General features: G+C 40.6%; 1 protein-coding gene across 2 annotated transcripts in view; it reads left to right on the top strand.

The window, feature by feature from the left end:
• Positions 1-5,876: 5,876 nt before the first annotated feature.
• The window catches only part of LOC116047381 (solute carrier family 45 member 4), a 55,830-nt gene continuing 44,206 nt past the window's right edge, over positions 5,877-17,500 (top strand). The window contains exons 1-2 of one of the 2 annotated variants that reach the window (XM_031296157.2): positions 5,877-6,023; positions 7,337-7,414. The gene's annotated coding sequence lies outside the window, so the exon portion shown is untranslated. Of the gene's footprint in view, positions 6,024-6,232; positions 6,252-7,336; positions 7,415-17,500 lie in introns of those variants that run through there. The other variant, XM_035992867.1, reaches the window with a different exon arrangement.

Here is a 17,500-nt window from a genome sequence, read left to right as displayed (position 1 = left end):
TTAAAAATGTTTTATTTAACCAGAAAGATCCCATTGAGATACAACATCTCTTTTGCCAGGGAGTCCTGGTCAAGGACAGGGCAACAGGCAACAGGCAATTCAGTTTGTTCCAGATATGTGGAGCATAGAAACTGAATGCTGCTTCCCCTTTTTGGTTCTGATTCTGGGGACAGCAAGCAGAACTGTCCCAGATGACCTGAGAGGTCTGGGTGGTTCATAGTGTAGCAGCAGATCAGAAATGTATTTTGGCCCTAAACCATTTAGGGATTTATAAACCAGTAAAAGTATTTTGAAATCAATTCTTTGAGGCACTGGAAACCAGTGTAAAGACTTCAGAACTGGAGTGATGTGATCCACTTTCTTGGTTTAGTGAGGACTTGAGCAACAGCATTCTGAATCAGCTGTCTGATTGATTTTTCAGGGAGACCTGTAAAGACACCGTTTACAGTAGTCAAGTCTACTGAAGATAAAAGCATGGACAAGTTTTTCCAAATCCTGCTGAGACACAAGTCCTTTAACCCTTGATATATTCTTAAGGTGATAATAGGCTGACTTTGTAATTGTCTTAATGTGGCTGTTGAAATTCAGGTCTGAGTCCATGACTACACCAAGATTTCTGGCTTTGTCTGTTGTTTTTAACATTGTCGTTTGAAGCTGAGGGCTGACCTTTAATCGTTCCTCTTTTGCTCCAAAAACAACCACCTCAGTTTTTTCTTCATTTAATTTAAGAAAGTTCTGGCACATCCAGTCGGTAATTTGTTCTATGCACTTAGTCAGTTTTTGTATTGGACTATAATAAGGCAATAAGGTTATGTAAATTTGTGTGTCTGCATAACTATGGTAACTTATTTTGTTGTTTTCCATAATCTGAGCCAGTGGAAGCATGTAGATGTTAAACAGAAGAGGCCCCAGAATGGAGCCTTGGGGAACTCTGCACATCATAGTTGTATGCTGAGATGTATAATTACCTATAGATACAAAGTAATCCCTATTCTTTAACCAGTTTAGTACTGAGCCAGAAAGGCCAACCCAGTTTTCCAATCGGTATAGTAATATGTCATGGTCGACCGTGTCAAATGCAGCACTGAGATCAAGTAGTAGATCAAATGAGATTCAAGACTGAAATTTTGCCCCTATCTGTGTTTAAGTGGATGTCATTAAAGACTTTAACAAGAGCCGTCTCAGTGCTGTGGTGTGGTCAAAAACCCGATTAGAAGGCATGAAAACTGTTGTTTAGTGACAAGAAAAGGTTGAGTTGTTGAAAAATCGCTTTTTCAATGATTTTACTTGAAAATGGAAGGTTTGATATCGGCCTATAGTTGTAGCGACGTGTCTAGATTGTTCATTTTTAAGAGTGGCTTGATGACTGCAGTTTTCAGGGCCTGTGGGAAGATACCTGAGAAGACACGTGTTTACAATCTGTAGAAGATCTGTAGCCAAACAATTCGAAACATTTTTGAAAACGCCCGTTGGTAGAATATCAAGGCAACAGGAGGAGGTTTTCAGATGTTGTATAATGTCCTCCAGGTTTTTATGGTTGATCGTATGAAATTGTGTCATATTGGAATTTGTTTTGACTGGCCACTGTGACAACACATATCTTATACTTGATATGGAGGCACTGACTGTTTGTCTAATTTTCTGAATTTTGTCTTTGAAGAAGGAGGCAAATTCATTGCAGGCCTTGGTAGATAAAAGTTCAGATGCTACTGGTACTGGAGGGTTTGTTAACCTATCGACAGTAGCAAACAAAGCACGTGAATTATTATTGTTTCTGGCGATAATGTCCGAGAAGAAGGACCGCCTTGCAGTCCTCAGTTCCAAATTATAAATGCGAAGTTTCTCTTTATAGGTGTTATTATAGACCTGGAGATTAGTTTTTCCCCACCTGCGTTCAGCTTTTCGACACTCTTTTTTTTCTGTTTTTACCAGTATGACATTTCTCCATGGAAATCTTTTCTTACCAGAGACAGCTTTGACCTTAGTGGGAGCAATGGCATCAATAACATTTGTAATTTTACAATTGAAATTATCTACAAGTTCAGTGACTGAGACCCCAGAGAGGGCGGGTGTGGAGGAGAAAAGCTGAATGAATGTGTCACTGGTGTTTTCAGTGATATACCGTTTTCTGATAACCTTTGTTTGGACACTTTTGTGCACAGAGATAGTGCTGTTAAAGAAAACACAGGAATGATCAGAGAGCAACATCAGTCAAGGCAGATTTAACCAGCTGTGTTCAGGTGGGGACTATTTTCTATATCTAGTGTTATAGCTACTGGAGTAATATGTCCGTAAACTGAATATGTACTGCAGTAATTTACCCAGTAACGATTTTGCAATAAAAATTAGGTTTTTCTCCTTAAAAACAGTGAAGTCCATTGAACCACTACATATACGTTACACTGATGTGTATGGAAGCTTGCACCAATTAAAAACAATGTTCTGTCAGTTGACTTTTCAATAATCAACTATTCATTGCAGCTTTACAATGTAAAGCCATAGCTCCACAGCAAACACGGGAGCTATTTGACTCCTCTGCTTGTGCTGCAGAGTGGCAGAGTGATAAGAACGATTTAACATAAAGCTAGAACAGACTGCATCCACCCTGCTCAGGTGTCCCTAAGCAAAACACTGAATCCCTGCAGGGCCGCTGTTCTGCGTAAAGCACCTTTGACCTCCCTGTGGTGCCGGTCAAGGTGTTTTTACTTTGAAGCCTAACTGAAACTCCCCTTCAGTCCTTTAAAAACTGTATGTGTGGATGTGTAGTTCTGTGCAGTTTGATTGGGTAAATCTGTATATGTAATGTATGTGTGTGATGGAGATTGTTGTGTTACATAAAGCCATAAGCAGCTTTTAATCTCTCACCGTGCAGGTCCACTCATGCTTTGGCTGCAGCGGGAGATAAGTTGGTTTCTGTGTCTCCTGCAGCTTTTAATCAGTTTCCTTTTAATCCATAAATGTTAACTTGGGGGGAAAATCAATTGCTGTTTGTGCCACAACTTTAAGTGTTGAAAAAGTAACTCTAGTCAACAGAGGCACAGTGTTCTGCAGTACAATGCCACAAAGAAAAAAACGTAATTAGCACTGTAACAGCTAACTATGTTTTAGTTAGACAAAATGACAAACTGTCATTGAAAAATCTAGTTTTAATCTTTTTATTATTTTGGATTTGTGCTTCATTAAGTTAGCACACACTAATACTATACAAAATGCACAGAAAGTGGAAGAAACTAGGGGCCTGTAGCTCATTTTCTGTCCCGGCTGGGGCCCCCTGGAGAGGGTTAATCCGGCCCAGTCTTGATTTCATTTTAGTGAACAGAAAGGCTGAAATAAATTAACGTAGAAAAAGAAAGAAAGGCCGTGGATATATGCATGTGATTTTGTACACTGATCTGAAAATAATACACATATTTTACTAGTTGGAGATTGTGTAATACAGTAAGTGTTATAATGACACAAATGACCATTATTCTGTTAAATCAATTCCTTATTTAACTCAAATGTTTTGTTTTGGGTCTGTTTTGCCCGTGGCTGTCATTAACAGTACTTTTCATGCAGCACTACCCTTCCCAAATCCCAATAAGTCAGTTTGGATTTCTGAGATATGGAGTTTGTTAATGGAGGGGTAACCACTTCATTACACATACACCATTAGGGGCTGTGAGACCCCCGAACAGTGAGGAAGTAAAGCCAATGTCAACAAAACACAAGGGTTTAAAAAATAAATCAATGGTGGAGAAAAGATAATTTACCTATGTACAAGCAGTTTTGGGGAGTAGTGAACTACATGTAATTAAACTAGTAGTATAACTACATTTTGCGGTAGCTTGCTGGTAGTTTAACTACATTCATATTTGCGGACAACACAATTTTCTGAACATAGCCGGACGACACAATTTTCTGAACATAGCCATACTGAGAAATACAGAGAGAGTTTTGTGGAGCTGATAGTCTTAATTAGCTTTGTAACAACTCATATGGCAATCGCTTAAATGTAACAGACATTATAAAAAGGTTACGCACTACAGCTTTAGAATTAATGTTGTTTGTTTTGCTTTCATTACCATGGCCTCTCTATTGTAATTGAAACCCCTTTGACTATCCTGACTGCTGTGAAGTCAGAAAGCCACTTTTATTTAGGATTATTATTTTTGCACTAACTGTACACTGACTCTTTACTACTTTACTACTACGTCTTTTCTTGCATATTGGATTATTACTGATCTACATCACTACTTAGACCACAATTTGCACTAACTGTATGTTGTCTCTTCTCTACATCCAGCCTTTATATAGGCTGATTACTGCTTACTGTGTTATTACTGATCTACATCACTTAATAGACCACAACTTGCACTAACTGTATGTTGACTCTTCACTACACCTCAGCATTTATCTAGACTGTCTATTCATATACACTACCGGTCAAAAGTTTGGGGTCACTTAGAAATGTCCATGTCCAGAATGACCATTCCAATGATATCAGGCACACCCCAGAGTGTCAAAGTATATGGGAGCTGTACCACTTTTAATTTGGGTATGATGTTTAGACCAAAAAGCATGGATTTGAAGCGTTTCTTCGGCCACTTCTGTCTACAACAGTCGAGATCCCTTTTGCAATTATGTAAGCACATAATGTAATCTGAAAACTGCTGCCCTGTTTAAAAAAACAATGCAACTGATCTCAGCTGGTATTCTGTCTGGAATGGAGTGGAATGGACATTTCTAAGTGACCCCAAACATCTCAGCAGTGATATAGACTCTCTGTTCATGTATATTGCATATCCATCGACTTACTTGCACCTCACTACGTGCCGGCATTTGTAAATGCCCACGTATTCTGCACTTTATGTAGCATATTGTATTCTGTGTTCTTGTACTGTATTGAATGTGAAACTATTTGTTGTCTTGCATGCCTATGCTTTTCTTGGCCAGGTCGCCGTTGCAAATGAGAACCTGTTCTCAAAGGCCTACCTGGTTAAATAAAGGTTAAATAAAAAATAAAAAATAAAAAGGTTGAGGTCTCAGGGGTATAAGCTGGAATGTCAGTTCACTGAATATATTAGGTGTCAATTAGACTTAGTATTGCTTATTGCTATTTAATAACAAATGTTTAGAGAAGTTTCTGCATGCTATTTTAGAAGTTACCTAGTTTACTGGTAATCCTGCTTAGTGTAATACCCCCCACCTGGACTCTAGTTTCTGGAAAGCAGTGACTGACTGGGCTGGCCCTGCTGACTGATGGACATTGTACACAAAACCAAGCCATGACATTCCTTGCACTTTTCCATGAATAGTGGGGTATTTGTTTTGTCTTTTTACGAAGTAGATTAACTACCTTTTCTAAATAGATTTAGTTAACCAAACTAGATTTATCCCTAGGCTAGCTTTGCTATAGTTCAACTTCTTCCAGTGTTAAGTAATTAGTTTGTAAAGTTATGCTTTCAAAGTAGCTTCCCCAACACTGAAAATATAATTTTCCTCTTATAGTGAAGTAGAAGAATAAAGTAGCATACAATGGATATGGTTGTTTGTTATGTTTTCTATTTGTATTTAAATGTTCTTGTATTTTAATTTGTTGTATTGTATTATATTTTATTGTGAAGCACTTTGCGATTTTTATCTGTGAAAGGTGCTATACAAATAAACTTTACTTACTTACTTACTTACTCAAGTAAAGTGCAATTACCTAAAACGTGTGGTTGAGTTAGTAGGCTACATAGTGACTTTCTGTAACTGAATATTATTTACGGTATTCACCTTTAAAAATTCAGCCACTCCGCTTGTTTGTGTACCATCGCCGCGGCTCCGCCCCTTTATGCAAAATAGTCGTGACGTTGGCGGAAGTCAGTGCTACGTCTCTTCTTCCGACAGATATTCCTTTAAAGGCGTATTTAAAGCCCTGGCTTCAGTTGCACGAGTAGCGGAGAACCTATGCAACAAAAGCTGCAGCAGAGCCGAGAGACTGTCCGACCGCTGAGCGGACAAAAACACGGAGCAAGCGACTGACACAACCCGGCGAGGTGAGCTCCGTGTCCGGTTAAAACACCGGCGACGAGAGGGGACGGATATTACACATTTTGTAGCCGAGGTTGTTGGGCTCCGGCAAGCGGAATACTCAGCATCTCAGGTTGCTGCTGCAGAGAGAGGAGGAGGGGGGGAGGAGAGGGAGGCATTTACAGTAGTTTGTGTAGGCCTGTGTCAAAAACAAAAAGAGAGGAGAGGCTGAGGGTGCAGACAGCCCGGCACAGGTCAGGTTGCATAATTAGGTAGCTCTAATTATAAAGTGTTTATAATTAGGATTTCTGAATGGTGTTAAAATGTAAAGAAGGTTTAAAAAAACAAGAGGCTCAGAGTAGCAGTTTGGACATTAGAATGAGCTTCGTTTCCTTCACTGCATCTTCTGTAAGGAGCACTTCTACACTTTACCTGACTGTGATCAAACCAAAAGGTATTTTAGGATTAACAATAAAATAGATAAGTGGCTTGTCCTGCTTTTGTAATCAACTATTCATGTGTGTTTTTTTCCATTACCGGTTTCTGTTGGTACGTTTAAATGGCAACAGTTGTGGGTGTTGGTGCCACCAACCTGCAGATTAGACTTCAATATAAAAAATGATATAAGACATTTAGGGCATAGATTAGTCGATCAATCTAAAAAAATTAGTCAGTGATAATTTTATGAATAATTTATCATTGAAGTAGTTTCAAATGTACCAAAAACCTTGTGGTCTCAATTGTAAATATTTGCTGATTTCTTTTGTGTTTTATGATCGTAAATTGAATATCTTTGGGTTTTAGGCTGTTGGTCAAACAAAACAAGCAATATCAAGATGTCACCTTGCGCAGTGCTTGGGAAGCAAGCGATTCATTGATTCATCCAGAATATAACTCTGCAGATTGTGATATAAATGTCAGTGTTAAATCAACTACAGTGCTCCTCCACATGTATAAGTCGTGTTTTATTTACCTTACAGGAACCTTTTAATGTACATCTTATGTACTGTTTCTATAAGATATGTTTGAAGGATTCTACACACATTTTTGTGTTTTAGCGTACAATGTTGTTTAAATATATCTGTGTTGGACAGCTGCAGCTCCATCAAATTACTGGTGCAAAGGCAGATTGATAGGAGAGAGACTTTTTGTAAGTGTGTGTTCTGGTTTATTGGCAGCTCTTGATTTATGTCAATGCGTATGTGCATGAGAGAGTAAGAGCGGATGTTGCTGTGGTATTGGGTGCTGTATTGATCTAATATACAGTATAATCAGACTTACTGTGTGTCTGTGGGCACTGTATTTATATGCTTAACTCGTTGTTTTTGTGTGTGTTCAGGTACGACTGCAGGGCTTAAAATTGTAGTCTGGACCAAAACGTCCACGTCTCAATTAATGAAGCTTTTAAGGCCTTTTGGTAAGTCTCACAAACACAAACACTTAGGAGATAACACCCACTTCTTTTATTTACTCTGCATTTAAAAGTCCTCATTGTGTCTGTTATTTTGCTGTTTTTTGAGTAAATCTGCACAAAAACAAAGGTCCCAAAGAGAGATGTAAATGGCCAACAGATGTTATTCCTCTATTTTCTTTCAAGTCTAATGCGTTTTCTATTCTGCAACCACAACCAGCACAAGGAGAACAATATGGAATAGATATGCAGTATGTGGTGATCTGGTTCGGATCGACCTGAAAGGATTTGCACACACTAAAGGCCATATTATGCTTCTGCGTCGAATCGATGGCGTACCCCCGCAGCCCCTCTGCGTCTACGCCGGACCCTACGCCATAACCTGACGTGCACCTCTCGAAAAATTTAACTACACATCGCAGCGACGCACGTCGCTCAGCCGTGTCTTGGTAGCGTTGCATTTCCCCCGACTCATTCCCTGGTTCTCTTTCTCCATAAACAACATGAAATCAAGGAGAGGGTTAACTTTTCACTTTACATATTCCCCAACATGGTCAGAAAGCACAGTGGAGACACTTTGTTTCTCTCACTATGACTCTAGAGTCGCTACTCGCTCTGAAACTAATCGCTGTCACTCGCTCACTTCTCCCTCGCTCTAACACACTCCCCCCACACACACACACACACACACACACACACACACACACGCCGGCTCGACGCACACACCAGCGCATAAACAGTATAAACATCAGGCCACTTACGTAGGCTACGGCGAAAGGTCTGCGTGGAGCCTCCGCAGAACCATAAAAAGGCCTTAATACATTCATACTGTTCACACCTCTTTCTGTCTCTTTGCGTCAGCCTCTTGCTTCGACATGTTGCAATGCAGTCTTAGTTTCAGGTTGCATGCTTGAGACCGGCCGGTTCAGCTGAAGTGAAAGCAATTTACTTCCTCTTGAATAAAAGTTTGCTGACTATCAACTGGTGCTGAGTCAGCATCAGGTTATTACCCACCGAAATGTAGCCAGACACAACTGGTCACGAGCAGACAGTCACATGAAAACACAGTCATGAGCTTAAACATTTGCACAGATCTTGTGCAAGAAGAGCACACACTGCCATATACATACATTCACAGGGAAAGGCTTTTTTTTTTTTTTGATCAGTGGATAGACAGGAAAGGGGGAGAGAGATGGGAGATGACACGCAGCAAAGGGCAGCAGGTCAGATTCGAACCCACGCCGCTGCAGGACTCAGCCAACATGGAGCTCTCTTACTAGGTGAGCTAGAGGCCGCCCCACAGGGAAAGGCTTTTGATCATTTACCCACCTAAATATTTACATACATATTTTGATACTTTGCATGCAGAACTGGATCATATTTGCATAAACATGTAAATGATGTCTTAGTTTGCTTCCTTATATCCCAACTTATAAGGATCATAACTACATGTTCTCTACATGTAATTGCACACACTATTCTAACAGACACACCTACCAGTCTCATCCATCCAACAAAACGCACACAAACACACTCTACATTCATGATGGACAAGTGAAATACAACTGAAATATAAACTATTTTGTGTGGGACTTTTACTTTAAAAATGGTTGTTTTAGAGGGTGAATTGTGGCTTAAACACACAAAACGCACTACAATATCCAAATTGACTTTGGCATTTTGTAAGACTGCTGTTGAATACTGTGCTATCAGGCTACACCAGTATGTTCACTGCGACTCCAGAACTGTTTGTTTAATGGTTTCCATACCACACGATGAAGCTTGAGTGTCTTAATGGGAGCCGATGTAACTTGCAGATTCCTAAAAACAAGGTATCCTGCTCTAAAGAGATTTAAAGACGCTTATCATGCAACCTCCCATTCTACTTTTAGAGACTCTAGGAACCACAAGTAGCTCAGTTCTGGGAGCGCAGTGCTCTAGTGGGACAATAAGGTACTAAGAGCTCTTCTATGTATGATGGTGCTTGACCATTTAGTGCTTTGTAGGTCAGGAGAAGGATTTTAAATTCAATCCTGGATTTTACAGGAAGCCAATGCAGAGAAGCTAATACAGGAGAAATGTGATCTCTTTTGTTAGTTCTTGTCAGAACACGTTCCGCAGCATTCTGGATCAGCCGGAGAGTCTCGAGGGACTTATTCGAGCAGCCCGATAGTAAAGAATTGCAGTAGTCCAGCCGGGAAGTAACGAACGCACGGACTAGTTTTTCAGCATCGTTTTGCGAGAGGATGTTCCTGATTTTGGCAATGTTACGAAGATGGAAAAAGGCTGTTCTTGAGGTTTGTTTTAAGTGGGCGTTAAAGGATAGATCCTGGTCAAAAATGATTCCTAGATTTCTGACAGTAGTGCTGGAGGCCAGGGCAATACCATCTAGGGTAGCTATATCTTTAGATAATGAAGTTCGGTGGTGCTTGGGTCCCAGCACAATAACTTCCGCTTTGTTTGAGTTTAACATCAGAAAATTGTGGCTCATCCAGGATTTTATATCTTTAATGCACGCTTGAAGTTTAGCTAACTGACCGCTTTCGTCTGGCTTAATTGACAGATATAATTGGGTGTCGTCTGCGTAATAGTGAGAGTTAATTGAGTGTTTCCTAATAATATTGCCTAGAGGAAGCATATATAAAGAGAATAGAATTGGTCCAAGCACTGAGCCTTGAGGAACGCCATGGCTAACTTTAGCGTATTTGGATGGTTTATCGTTAATATTAACAAATTGGGATCGCTCAGAAAAATAGGACTTAAACCAGCTTAGTGCGATTCCTTTAATGCCAACTAAATGTTCCAGTCTCTGTAAGAGGATGGTATGGTCATTAGTGTCGAATGCAGCACTAAGGTCCAATAAGACAAGTATGGAGACAAGTCCTTTGTCAGCAGCAGTTAGAAGGTCGTTAGTGATTTTCACCAGTGCCGTCTCTGTGCTATGATGCATTCTAAATCCTGACTGAAAGTCTTCAAATAGACTATTTCTATGCAGAAAGTCACACAATTGATTAGCGACTACCTTCTCAAGGATTTTGGAGAGAAACGGGAGGTTAGATATAGGTCTATAGTTGGCTAAGACCTCAGGGTCGAGGGTGGGTTTTTTCAGAATAGGTTTTATCACAGCTACTTTAAAAGACTGCGGTACGTGACCCGTTAATAAGGACATATTGATCGTATCTAGTAATGTGGTATTGACCACGGGTAGTGCTTCTTTAAGTAGCCTCGTTGGAATGGGGTCTAAGAGACAGGTAGTTGGCTTAGCTGAAGAGACCCTTAACATTAATTGTTGGAGGTCTAAAGGATAAAAGCCGTCTAAATAAGTATCAGGTCTTATCGTTCTCTCTAGCCCTCCTGCGCCCAATGGTGAGTCGTTAGAAGCTGTGAGCAGAAGGTGATGAATTTTTTCTCTAATTGTTATAATTTTATCATTAAAAAAGGTCATGAAGTCATCACTGCCCAGAGCTATAGGAATAGATGGCTCAACAGAGCTATGACTCTTTGTCAGCCTGGCTACAGTGCTGAAAAGAAACCTTGGGTTGTTCTTATTTTCTTCTATTAGTATTGAGTAGTAGTCTGATCTGGCATTTCTGAGGGCCCTCCTATAATTTTTTAGACTATCTTGCCAATCCACACGAGATTCTTCCAGTTTGGTGGAACGCCATTTACTTTCAAGTTTTCGTGAGATTTGTTTTAATTTGCGAGTTTGGGAGTTATACCAAGGTGCTAGTTTCCTTTCCTTCATCATCTTCTTTTTGATAGGAGCAACCAAGTCTAAAGTAGTCCGTAGGCAGGCCGTAGCAGCGTCTACAAAGTTATCAAGTTGGGAGGGACTAAAGTTAACATAACGGTCCTCTGTTATATTAAGGCATGACATTGAGTTAAGTGCTGTTGGAATATCTTCCTTAAATTTAGCTATAGCGCTGTCAGATAAGCATCTAGTGTAGAAACTTTTATTTAATTTCGTATAGTCTGGTAGTAGGAATTCAAAAGTTATTAAAAAATGGTCCGATAATACAGGATTCTGCGGAAATACTATTAAATCGTCAATTTTGATGCCATATTCTAGCACAAGGTCGAGGGTGTGGTTAAAACAGTGCGTGGCCTTATACACACTCTGACTGAAACCAATAGAATCTAGCAGTGAATTGAAAGCAGTACTAAGGCTATTGCTGTCAACGTCCACATGGATATTAAAATCACCTACAATAAGTACTTTGTCTGATTGAAGGACTACACATGATAAAAACTCTGAGAATTCAGATAAAAACTCAGAATATGGAACTGGTGCTCGGTAAACAACAACGAATATAATTGGCTGTACTGTTTTCCATGTTGGGTGTTGAAGATTAAGAACAAGGCTTTCAAACGAGTTATAATTTAGTTTAGGTTTAGGATTAATTAACAGGCTCGAGTCAAATATGGCTGCAACTCCCCCTCCTCGGCCTGAGCCTCGTGGAATTTGGGTATTATTATGACTGGGAGGAGTGGCTTCATTTAAACTAACATATTCGTCATGGCCCAGCCAGGTTTCGGTGAGACAGAATAAATCAATGTGGTTATCTGATATCAATTCGTTTACCAATAATGCTTTCGATGACAGAGATCTAATATTTAATAGTCCACATTTGATTTTCCTATTCTGTTCTATCGTTGCAGTGGTTGTTTTAATTCCAATTAGGTTGTTTAGTATAGCACCTCTTTTGTTAGTGTTTTGTTTAAACGGTCTCAGTCGGGGGACAGACACGGTGGTTATGGGATTATGAATGGGTGATTGCTCTGAAGGGAGCACAGAGGGGCGTGTAGCGCTGTATCTCTGATTATTGACTTTGGGAGAGTGTGTCTGGTCAGTGTGCTTGTGAGTACGGGATGTTAACAGTCAATCAGAGGTCTGGGTATGCAGGGCGTGGTGCAAATTTCCACGTAGCATCTGGCTTCCGCGTGTATTGGGATGAATCCCATCCCTGCTGAACAGGGAGCCACGTTCCCAAAACAGATTGAAGTTGTCAATAAAACCTATCTTGTGAATGCTGCATGTGAGCTGGAGCCAGGTGTTAAGGGAGAGTAGTCTACTAAAGAGGCATGATCCGCGACCTAGAGATGGAAGTGGGCCCGAAATAAAAACCGACTTCCCAGTGCTTTTTAAAGCCTCAATGAGAGTGGTAAAGTCTCGCCTTGTGCGCTCACACTCCTGAATCCGAGTGGACATGTCGTTATGTCCACAATGGACCACGATGCGTTTGATAGAGGTCGGAAATGAGGGTATCAGGTCCATAACTTTAGCCAGGATGTCTGCAACTTTGGCTCCGGGAAAACAGTGTGTGACAGCATTATGAAACCGTAGGTCTCTAGTGATGGAGTCCCCAATAATTACTGTGGTTAGGGAACATCTTCCCTGAGGTGAGCAATTTCTTTGTTTGTATTATTAAACAACGAGGAAATCCTGAGGGGGAGTGGGGACTCGCCAGGTGTAGAGGTTGCCATGAAGCTAGCGTTAGTTTAGCCGGTAGGCCTAGTCTTGATAAATTAGCGTAACAATGTCTTACTTTTGCGCTCTCTCACCTTCTTTGCCTTTCTCTGTCCAACACACACACACACACACACACACACACACACACACACACACACACAGCTGCTCTGGTTTTATATCCTGATCCTGTCTGTAGATAACCCACTTCCTACTGGTGTGAAGTTTTTATACACAGACCTGAAAAGAGTGAGTATGTTTTCCCACCTCTGATCAGAGAGCAAGACTGTGTGTTATGCCTGTGTGTGTGTGTGTGTGTTTATTGTCTCACTTACATCAATGCCAACAATAGCCCCCCCTTATCTCTACCAGATCTCTCTCTCTCTCTCACACACACACACACACACACACACACACACACACACACACACACACACACACACACACTCTGTAGCCAGAGAGTCAATAAAACAAAACGTCTTCTAAGAATAGAGACTTAAGGCTGATTTATACTTCTGCGTAAAATCTACGCCGTTGCTACGTACGTAGGTACGTGAAGACACAAACCTACGCCGGGCCCTACGTTGTAGCCTGACGTGCACCTCTCGAAAAATGTAACTACACGTCGCAGCGGCATACGTCGCTCAGCCGTGGCTTGGAAGTGTTGCATTTCCCCCAACTCATTTCCTGGTTCTTCTCCATAAACAACATGAAATCAAGGAGAGAGTTAACTTTTCCTGCTCCAGATTTCCCACCGTGGTCAGAAAGAACAGGGGAGACACTTTGTTTCTCTCACTATGACTCTAGAGTCGGTACTTACTCCAAAGCTAATCGCCGTCACTCTCTCACTTCTCCCTTGCTCTACCACACAATCCCCACACACACATGCTGGCTCGACGCACACACCAGCGCACAAGTATAAACATCAGGCCACTTACGTAGGCTACAGCGAAAGCTCTGCTTGGAGCCTCCGCAGAACCATAAAACAGCCTTTAGTTAGCTTGCTCTCCTGTCAGCTCTCCTCCACTCTGTATTGGGGTTCTCTTTTTTTTTTTTGACTATTCCTTTTTTCTCCCGTCTTTATTATTGGTATCTTGTTTCCATTTCTGGCTTGAGCTCCAGTGTCACACCCAGAAGCCTTTTCAATTCTGTAGTTTGTTCCAGGTGGTTTAAATTCCTCACTTAGTCACAAGAAAAACATGTTTGTGCAAAGATGCATTAAACTTTTGAGAAAAAGCAAGCAGATGTATCACCGGTGCATTTCAGAAACTGTTTACAGTTCATTCTTAACCTTGGGCAGCAGTAATACTATCTCCAACAATGTCCATTATGTAGTACTTCAGCACCAGCGTTATCACTTGTGAAGAAACAATTCTGTTCACCTCCAAGACTCTAAAAACCAGCACCAACCTTTCAAAAAATAATGCTAGTAGTATTCAGATATTTGGACCAGCAGCCTGATGTCTCTGCAGAGCTCCTAAAATCTTTTCCATTGCAGTTTTAAACTATAAAAATGCACCAAAAGTTATGGTAAAGGTCAGATGAGCTTGGATAGCGTAAACAAATTTGGCCTCACCACCACACTTTGGAGCTATTTGGCCTCTGCCGACTGTAGTTCATTTTAATACTGCATCATTGAGCTGTTGTGAAACATATGCACTTTGAGCCAAGTTTTCAGTCATTTAAAGTTTTCTCTCTCCAAGAGTTTTTTTTTTTTTTTTTAAGTAATTTTATCCTGCAATAGAAATGTCAGTCTTAAATCAAATAATGAAACTTCTCCCCATCTTTTTGGGTTTTCTTCAATCACTGTTCCCATCTTCACTGACTCATCCTGTCCCAGGCCAAACTGATGTCCCGCTTTCCAATTAAATTACCAGAGAGCTGACTGGATGCCAGAGACGACTGGCAGCGAATCAGATTTGCTTTGTGTGGAGCGCTTTTGGTTGACTTTAGGTCTTCACCACACCCACACTCTTATCTCTCTCTTGTATTTGCTGTGTCACTGTGTTGTTGGTGTTTGGTATGCATTACATATCCGACATGGCAGGTTGATGAGTTTTAGCGTTTTGTTAATGTTTTGATGTGGTCGTCTCAAAGGCGGCGTATGAAGCATTTGACATTTTGACTATGTCTTGGAATGCTTCGGGAAAAAAAGCCAAAACTAATCTTTTTAAAAACTCGTCTGCAGCCAGAAGCACTTCCTAGTCTCTTGTAATTGGATCACAGTTCATATGTAAGAACTTTTTTGTAATTCTGTGTGCCTTAATTGGCCAGGTGAATGCTTTTAAGATCTATTTATTTGAGCCGTGTAGAAAATGTTTCAGAAATGTTATTTGGTGGAGCATAAGCAGATTTGATCAGGCCAACTAATATGGAAAAAATGACCATTTAAAAACTGACGATTTCAACTAATTAATTTCTTACTCGATTACTATACAGACAAACAGGTAGTAAGGTATCACAGAAGTAACTATACCCTGTAACACTATATACAAACTGCTACTTTATTCTACAACTCAGTGTCGCATATCAGTTAAAGAAGCATTATTTGACTACATACTGGAACAGCGATGTTGGTGTGTCATTTGTCTAACGAGGTACTGTGAAATGTGTTTCTCTTTAACTCTCTGTCTTATGTTATAAAACAACCGGTTCATCACAATCAGTTTTTGTACTTTCTGTCCGTAAGCACCAAGTTTTGTTTTATTTTTATGAAAATGTTCTCGGCAAAAGTTATTTCTTTCTGAGTCTTGGTGAAGTTTTTGGTAAAGTCCAGCATGATAATGAGTCAGCACAGCCTGCCGGCTGCCAGATTTGATCATAAAATCATGTTGTGGATGCTGCAGATGAAAACATTGTTTGGAATAATGTTGTGTAGACTTTTAAGATGAAAGCTAGTCACTAGACTTAACCTGCCATTTCTGTTTAAGTTGTAGATGCTACTACTTTTTAATTGTTGTACATTTTTAAGGCTTTACAACTTGGACTGCCAGATTGCTTGAAATGTAGGTAGACACCATATTTTTAAGGTTTCAGTTCAGAACTCTGCTGAGCATTAGGAGTGTGCCGATCTGTACATATTGATATTACTACCTATACGAAGACTTGTTTTGGGTACGAAAATTGGATCAATAGCCCAAAAATGTATCCGTTACAGGGCGAGTTTGTTTGCATGATAACTAGTTGTCAGTTGGCCTTGATGTGTGCGTGTGTGTGTGTGTGTGTGTGTGTGTGTGTGTGTGTGTGTGTGTGTCTGTCTGTGTCTGTGTGCTAAAGTGGAATATTCCATTGTGGGCTGGGCTAAATCTTGGTCTTGTGAAATCTTGAACAGGTCTGTACAGGCAAGAATATTTTTTTTGGCTTTTTGTCAAACAAGCTGGTTGTGTGAAATAATGATGTTTGTTACATAATGAAAATGTCTGCATTTATTGATCCATTAGTGTTAAGCTGCTTTAAGTCAGTTCATGTGTTGAGTGGAGGGGTTATGTGTGAGGTTTGAACTGACTAGGGTTATTTTTCTGTTTTCTGCTTGTTTTTTTCTTTTCAGCCATCAGTGTGGCTGAAAAGAAAAAAAAAACACCCACAAAGGGTGAGATAAATCAAGTAGACCTACTATAGCTCCTCATTGCACTTTTTTTTTCTATCTCCTGTTTGGCTTGCTGATAGGTTGTGGATTAATGCTTTAGGTAGCTATAAGGCGAGAGAATATATACACACACACACACACACACACACACACAGTCCCTCTAAAAGTGGGCAGGCCCCCTGGGTCAGAGAGACGGGAAGCAGGTGGGCGGTGCAGTAATGTGATGTTGGGTAGGGGGTACTGTTGTCAGAGGGGGCACAAATGAGCTTTGAGTTACAGTCCTGTGTGTGTGGTTATGTGGTGAGGGTGACACACAGCCAGTAACATGACTCTGGTGTATAAAATGGCCAAGGCTGTTGTCAGCAGCATGTCAAAACCTCACTGTACCCAGCTTCAAACTGCAGGAGTTAACACAGCGTTTTTACATTAGGTCTCTCTGATCACTATCTGTTAGCATGCTAGTTGTGAGAGAAAAAAAAAAGCTTCTGGGTCAGCAGATTGAAAAATGATACTAAATGTATGAGAGGCACTAGAAACTACATTGACATCAAGTGTCTAGACAGGATCTGCAGGCTGTGGATTAAAATAACAGTGTGTATGTGTTGTGCGTTTGTCCTCCACAGACAGGACAGCCTGCTGTCTCGAACTAATAATATTTTTTATAAAGCTCTGGTCACCTTCAACCTGTCTTGACAGGGGCTTTATGCTACTTTAGCACAGAGATGCTAGCTAACTGTGTTGTGCTAACTGCTCTGGGTGTGAACCAACTGACTGCAGTGTGTATTTGGGCCACTCGGACTGCTAACTAGCTAGCCTATTAGCCAGCTGGGCTAAAAATAAACACTAGGATGACTGGGCTATTACTGGCTGCAATGCTAGCCGACACAACACATAGCAGAGTCCTCTTCTATCTCCTCTCCACTATAATCTTTGCTAATGTGACATTAGCATGGCAGGATATTTCTTGATCATGCTTTGTAGCACCACAGAAATAGACCTGAGCCACATTTTTGGCCTCTTGACCCATACGTCTTCAGGT

Source organism: Sander lucioperca, chromosome 16, assembly GCF_008315115.2.
Source record: "Sander lucioperca isolate FBNREF2018 chromosome 16, SLUC_FBN_1.2, whole genome shotgun sequence".
Taxonomy (NCBI): Eukaryota; Metazoa; Chordata; class Actinopteri; order Perciformes; family Percidae; genus Sander; species Sander lucioperca.
The sequence above is the reverse complement of the archived record's forward strand: the minus strand, read 5'-3'. Positions and strand labels throughout refer to the sequence as shown.